This window comes from Cupressus sempervirens, chromosome 1 (genome assembly GCF_028749045.1).
Source record: "Cupressus sempervirens isolate cs-2001-9-10 chromosome 1, ASM2874904v1, whole genome shotgun sequence".
Classification (NCBI taxonomy): Eukaryota; Viridiplantae; Streptophyta; class Pinopsida; order Cupressales; family Cupressaceae; genus Cupressus; species Cupressus sempervirens.
This window is the reverse complement of record NC_143118.1, coordinates 879,489,529-879,497,633: the sequence shown is the minus strand read 5'-3', so window position 1 is coordinate 879,497,633 and position 8,105 is coordinate 879,489,529. Positions and strand designations below refer to the sequence as shown.

Below are 8,105 nucleotides of genomic sequence, written 5' to 3'. Positions count from 1 at the left end.
AACCTGTCAACAAAAGTCACATATTATGACAATTTGAAGTAATATCTTGCTGAGGATAAATTATTTATTTCAATAATTATTGGTGTCTCAAAACTAACAAAAGACACCCTTTGAAAATGCATCTTGCATTTTCCTGAATCCATAAGTGACCTTATATGAGGGAGAAATTATACTAGAATGTACAAGGCCTCTATATACACAATATTCTTGAACTGGGTCATCAAGTATTCACATGTTCAACTTCATTCGGCTAAGTTCATTCTATGAGAAGAAATACACATAAGAAAATAAATTCATTCAAAAAACTTGTGACAACTTATCATGACAGACAAAATGGAGATGATACCTTCTATTTGGCAAATAAGTAAATATCCCCAAGGAAATACCAAATTCAAACTCATGCTCAGGTTGCATGTGTCAACATTCCCCATCGACCTTAGTTGCAAGGCTAACTAACTTATCAAGAGTGTGTATCCCACAAATGAAATTGGTATAAATGTTACAACCACCAAATTTGGAGGGCATGGAAATTCAATCATCACTATCCTATGTAGTACACTTAATTTCATATGTTGGAATCATTTTGTGACTTGTACACATGATAGTCCAATAGTTTTTAATGTCATCTTCATCACAATTTTTCTATGATAGTCTAATAGTTGCAGGTGGCATCTTCGTCACAATTTTTCCATGATAGTTTGTTATTCATCCAAATGGAAACCCTTGTAGGGAAGACCTAATTGCAATGCAACAATTAAATGTAATGTTGAAATATAGGAGAGAGATTCTTTTGGTTGAACTAGAAGATAAATCATCTTCTAACAAAATGACAGAGACTTTTGGTGAAGGATCCAAAGTACATCAATTCAATTATAGTCTAGTAAATTTAGGTGCCATCTTCATCATATTTTTTTGAAGATAGTCCAGTATTTGTAGGTGTCATCTTCATCAAAAAATTTCCATGATAGTCTATTAGTTTGAGGATTCATCTCCATCACAAGTTTTCCATGGCATACTTGTAGTTAGAGGTGCATTGAAGACCTTTGATCACTACATGAGCTAGTAGTAGATGGTGATTATTCATTATCATCATCATCATCATCTAACATAGAATCACATGAATATCATGTTCTATAGCCCACATGGCCTAGGTATTGAGGGTACAACTCCAAGCACTAAACACACCAGATTTCAAATCATTATCTTTATGTGTTGATGTTTAAGTTGAATGTTCTAGAGTTGAAGAGAGAAACACACTCAATTTTTTTTTCTTTTAGTTCTTTTTTTGAATATGAAACTGTTGTCTAAATGATACAATATAATTATGTATTATTAAAACAAAAATACAAGAAAAATATGATACCAACACAACTATATTTATAAAACAAAATTTTTTTCATTATTATTTCTTCTAAGCTTTTAGTACAACTACAACTTCTGCATATACATTTCCTTTCTTTTCTTTCATTACTATAACAAAAAGTATAATAGTTGTTACAATAGACCAACATTCCAAATGATAAATCTGCATCTACATGCTTTCAATAAAATGAAACAACAAGTACATTACATTATTTTTGCAACTAGACTCTTTTTAACACTTATCATCAAAACATCACTGAGAAAAAACACTTGAGCGGAGACTCTCCCATTTATATTACACAACAATGGCTGAACTTTGGCATAAAAAATAATAATGATAGTAATAGTATTCACTTCCATCTTCAATATTATCATAAAAAGCTACAACAAAAATACACATGTACCTATGGAAATATGCTCGAAGAGAAATCCCTCTCCTCGACCACCGAAGATGCAAGTGTGATTGGAGGTCGTGAATGGAAGAGCTTTTGAAGTCGAGCACAGCAGGAAGAATGAAAGAAAGACAATATCAAGAGTTTCAAACTACTATTCCACCCCCCCTATATTGATGCAAATGTAGGGCCCCCTTTCATATTATTCCTAGGGCTAGCAGGCATCATTAATCAAGTGGGTGGAGAAAACCTGAAATGAAACTGGGCTAAGAGAAAACCATGCAAAAATGCACCAAAAATGTCAAATGAAACCGAGCGTGAAAGATGTAAAAGGGAATTTTTTTTTTAAATTTGCAGATGTATAAGCCTTGTGTTGGTCAAAATTTCGATCAACACGGGTCTTATATGTAAAAAAATGAATTTTTTTCCTTTACATTTCAACCACCCTAAATTTATTTAGTTGATGGTCAAAATTTTTGGTCGAAAAATGATGTTAAATGTAGTAGTGAAGGGCTGCAAAAACAACCAAAGTTGCAATTTTAACAGAACTATGAGGAGGTACAGATTCATGATTTTTAGCAAGTTTGGTGATGATAATAGTACATGCAAGCAAAAGGCATAGAATGAAGTTTGTGATTGCCCACAATAATTTAGGGCCTGTCCTGCGAGCCATAGTTTCTATCATCAAAGAAGTTGCTCCTAGCATTATTGAATTTAGCGTTAGGCCAAATGATCCTAATCTGACACCTTCATCATATAAAATTGGAAGAGGTTCAGGACCAAAAGGCTTTCCCTTATAAACTTCTTGACCCATCCAATTTGTGTCAAAGAGTAAGAAGGGGAATCACGCAAGCCATGTTAGTGCAGTTACAATAAGTAAATACAACATTGGAGAAGGGAGATCTCTGAAAGCACTAAATAGCTCCCATATGAATGTCTCCTGGGTTGCTTCATCAGCCTCCTACTCCTCATCATCTTCATCATTTTCATCAACTGGATTATGAATTTTACCTCCAACTACCTTTGCCCTCGCTTTTGCTTCTGCTTGAGCATTTGACCATCTTTTTTCAGGGGTGGATGTTACACTAAGAATGGTAGCAGCCACTAAGAGGATTATTGCTATAAAAAATCTAGACTTTAGATTAGCACAGCTGACACCACATGCCTCTATTCTTGTGAACGAAAGAATTTTATACCATTTATTGTAAGAACCACTCGCAAATCCTAACACATTCCCTACTACCATAAACAGTGAGAAAAAGGCATTGACACTCCTAGTTCGTCTCTAGTTTTTTCCTGCCAGAGGAAAAGCATTTAGAAATACATATTGGTGGAGCTTCAAGAGGCACTAGAATGTAGTAAAATATTTCATTTATCAAATTAAAGTCCTTCATTTAGCAAGAGAGATTTAGAATTTGCTCATGGAAACACTATATTGAGTCCTTGAATGATAGGGAGATTCAGAATTCTTCCCTCAAAATTTGCACTACTTAGCCCATGAAAATGAACAACTTTTTCCTTGGAGTGAAATTCCCTATGGACAATGTCCCTCTCCAAGGAATGCGAAGAAATCAGACCTTTCTAGGATACAATCAATGGAATATAAACCAAGTATGGATGTTCTTTTTGGCAAGTCTCTCCATTGAGAAAAGAAACTGCATTTACAGTAGAGGAGTCTATAATGGGTACACACTAGAATATAAAAAATCCAAACCTATCTAGCAATGCCTTTGATGAAATATGCACTCCTAACAAGAAATGCTCGACATAAGATAATGTGATATAGCCTTTGATGAGCATAATTATTCAAATTACAACCATCAAGAGCTAAATTTTAAAACTCTATAACCATTAATGAAATCTAATGATAAACCATAGGAAATTATTGGCTTCAACAAAAGCCTCTTTAAATGTGGTATGGAAACAATTTCAAAGACCTATGATGAGCTATGGTAACAAAATATTTTGCTTGAAATTTTTTTTGAAAGCAAAAACAATTGGTACATCCCTTTGTAAATGGTAAATAAAAAATATCCCATAGGTAAAACTTTCTTGGAAGGGAATAGATATAGCTGATTGTGGATTAATACAGTAATAGTTTCATGAATCTAAACATTAGTCTCCGTAGACTAAAAATTAATCACCTCACCATCCTGTAATGGCTGATCTTAACAGAGACATTCTGTAAACATATCTTCCTTCAAGGTCTATTTTCTGCATGGCTAAGCTAAGGAGGTTTTCCTAGACAACCCTTCATGGAAAAGTCTTGAACATTGGGCATTAAAGATTGAAAACCTCGAGAGGTGGGAAATGTCAAAGTTTTGCATTGATCAAAAAGGTTTCTTTCTCTAAACATTTGAGTTGTTTTATACATGGTACTTTTTGTTGGAAATTTTCTATAAATGGTCATGTTCAAGCGGGATTGGAGCTAACACCAACATAGGACAAATGTCTGCAAGTTGACCATTACCTTGAACAACACTACAAGATGACATTGAAAAAAAGAGAGGGGAAAAAGAAATGTAGCTCAAAAAGGTTGTAAGTAGGGCCTTAACCATTATCCTAAACATAAACTTTCTAGATACCATTGCAAGAAATAGCAAAATAATATAAGCATGACATACATGATAAATCTATGAGGATTTCCCTGCAAGGCCCTTGAAGCATATTGTTGGCAAGATCAAGGAGCCAAAACCACAAAACAAAAATAGTAATAGCTCTTGGCTTGTATGAGATTGAATCACCAAACATACATCCCAAATCTGCTGAAAATCTAATGAGCATAACTGCCATTACCACAATGCATGCTCCCATAACTATAAATGACCTCCTTCTTCCTCAAGAGCACTCACATCTATCACTATAATACCCCACTATTGGTTGCAAAAACATGCCAGAAATAGGGCCACACAACCATATATAACTAGCCCATGTATGAGGAATACCTAAAACCTGCACATATGGCATCAGCAAGGAGAGCTGCAAAGCCCATCCAAATTGCATCCCTACTGCCACTGATGCAACCTTGCTAGAGTTCTCAGAGGAACTCCATTCTTCACTTTTCTTCCCACACAAAAATTTATATTCATGATTAAAACAATCCCACCAACTCCAAAAAATTGGTATCCGTATGACAAATAACAACAATTTTTCAATAAAACTCACAGTCAATTACTATGGCGATAAAAGAGGTTTCGAATGACGGATATGCTGATAACATTAACTATTGCATGAACCTAATGATTCCAAATTATATATATATATATATATATATATATATATATATATATATATATATATATATATATGATGTCTTGTGATTCACGTGTGAGCAGGTCACTATAGTCTTTGTGATGTATATTGGAGCTACTTACTATGTATGTGATGTATGGAAAGCTAATTAACTTGTGTACCTGTGATGTGTATGAGCAAGTTTTTGTATATGAGACAAGTGCTCATTATAATCACGATGTGTGTGATTTGTGATATGATCCTTATGAATATGTGTAAGTTGCTGCAAATAATGATAGGTGACAATAGAGATGGAAACATCACCTGAATACGATGAGTATCTTTATTTGTGATGGGACTAAGTTCACACTTAATTAATAATAATATTGGATGGTTGGTAATGTGTTGTTGTAGCATTCTTTTAGATTATTGGGTTTTTATTGCCCAATCCTGAATAATTTTCAAAAAAACGAAAAAATTAAATCTGAGATGTGTGGCAAGATTATCCACCACAATCTCAAATCTAGCTTAAACACATTTGATTTTGACAATCTCTAGTATTCAATGAGGAATAGCAAGCTCGAAAGAAGATACATTAGATTTGAATACACATAAATTGATTCTTGGAGCAAATAACATAGTAGAAGCTAAGGTTGTGCTCGGATCTAGTTACCAAAGTCAATCACAATTGTAAAATTGAATTTGGAAGGACATTGTCTTATCATGAAAAATGTTGTCCTAGGGGAGATTGTATTACTGGAGGATTAACAAAGTGATGGAAATCCTCTCAAGTCTACTTGCAACATTCTAAAGTTTCAAAATATTATGGTAAAAAAAGAGGGAAGCATGGATGCAACCCAACTTTCTAATGTGGCCATCAAGTCAAAGGATCGCATGCATGCAATGACCTTCATGGACCTAAGGAAAATCAGTGCCAAGGATTGGTGAGAAGATAGGCAAGTACACAAGTCAAATACAAACTCAAAAATGCATCGCTCGTAATCCTCTACAGAGTGGTAGATATCTTGTGTCGAAGAAATTGTGATCTCAAAAGGGATACCACATTCAAAGGTGCTTTTGGATGCTTGGAGGTGGCTAGTGAATACCACCTTTCCACTGACAATGTTGGCAAATTTCTCTCTTTGGGCCACAAAAGAAATTATTGTATTTTTGGGGAAAGTTTCCTAGAATAGATTGAAAAAAATGAAATTAAAAAAAAATGAAATCATGCATAAAGTGTCCATTATGTTGGGGGATGACTATCTTATGGCAAAAGGCAGATACTGCTCAAATGTGGAAATTACATCATTGTTTATGGGGTAGTGCTTGGAATTAGATACAACTAAAAACATGAGAAGGGTCATTGAACTTGGAAGCAATAGCTAGAAACTATTTACTATTCCCAAGCTATTGTCTATTTGCAATTCTATATTAAAACAACAACTAAAACTAAGGCCTCACAATGTTACAATGCACTACCTTGCTGTAAATTAACTTTCTAGAATGATGACATGGTGAGTAGACCCAAGTGGGGGTATATATTTTACAAATTAAAATGTCCATAAGTATCCAAGCTACTATTACATATTCAAGTAACAGTATGAAAGAAACATTTCTACAAATGCAGGAATGAAGTACGAAAAAGGGCTAGACCTAAACCAGTGCATTCTTCAAAATTTATCATGTCAACAGGAAAAAGATCATATAATGTATCTCACTGAACAGATAAGCATGCAAGCTTGAAACCTAGACATCAAAAAGCTTTGTCTTAGCTTAAAAAGTTACATCACAAGAACACAAAGTAAACAGGAATTTTACTAGAGGACTAGAAGTGATACAAGAGTTATGTGAAAATTTGACAAAAAATAGTTGAAGAGTTAGAAATCAAGAAATGACCTAGATCTATGCTTGAAAGCATTCTTGATCCCATTGATATAGGTAGTAAAATTATTAAGTTTGTACTGCTTAACAATCATAAGGTTTCTAATGCAAAAGTAAAGATTTGCAGTATGTTAGTGCCCAGAAGCAATAAATATGCTAGCCCATAATAAGAATCTATTTGTTTCCATGTCTTACATATCAGTAGTGACTCACTGACTTATTAGTAGAACATATCAAGGACTACTTAAGTTGATGGCACTAAGTTTGAAATTTTAAACAGAATACACATAGCTATGCATATAAAAAACTTACAAAGGTTGTGTGAATATATCCATGGAGTTGCTAGTTTCTCAAGTTAACTATGTTGGATAGTAAAAATGTTTTCTAGAATTTTTTTCACAAGTTTGAATCTGTCAGAACTAGCAGCCACTAATTTATTATGTCAAATCAACGTACCCAACATCTAGCAAATAAATGTGCAATAAAATTTGTGTGCTATTCACATTAAATTGTACAAAAATGATCCCTCAATTGAGGATAAAGTATCTTTTAATGAGTACATTAGTTATGTTGGTCTGATTTTTTGTGAATCAAATTTTCTTAGGATCATAAAAAAAATCAGATGAGAAGTTTTTGATAAGTCATAGGGCTTTAGGTTTTGGCATTGTATATTTTGATACCTTTGAAAAATCTGTGAAAATACTTAGGTTTGTCCTTTTAAGTTTTTCTTGGCACAAATTTGAAAAAAAAAAAAAAAACAAAAAACAAGGAGCAAATATTCTTTTCCCGCCTGCTTGATTGCCGTTGTTAAGTCTTTTGAAAAAGGGGTTTTAATGTTGCCGTTTGATCTAATTTGAATCTACGGTTTTCACATGTTCACTATGGTAAGATGCTCATATGTTACGCATAGTGAGGTAGCGACCATTAGAGAATTATGTGTGGTACTGAAAAGTGGAGTCCGGTGCTGCGAAATGTGTTGGCAGGAAGATCTATTGACGATGTACTATGTCCCAGACTAGTCAGTTTCAAGAAGAAAGGCATGTGGAAATATTTGCAAGTGGTGTCACTGGAGTTTAATTTTATCCAAAAATTTGCCAAGTCGCTAACTGAAAACACTTGCGACTTGCCGGTGGCAATATAGCGAATGCCCAAATTTTCCAAAGATGGCATCTTTCTGAGATCAGAAGTAATTTTGAGGATCTCGAGGAAGATATGGTAAACATTTCACTTTTTTCCCTT

General features: G+C 34.0%; 1 pseudogene; it reads right to left on the bottom strand.

Annotated features, from left to right (window-relative positions):
- Positions 1 to 2,247: 2,247 nt before the first annotated feature.
- On the bottom strand, positions 2,248 to 4,843 carry LOC149580632 (putative sucrose transport protein SUC6 pseudogene; annotated as a pseudogene).
- Between the last annotated feature and the right edge of the window lie 3,262 nt (positions 4,844 to 8,105).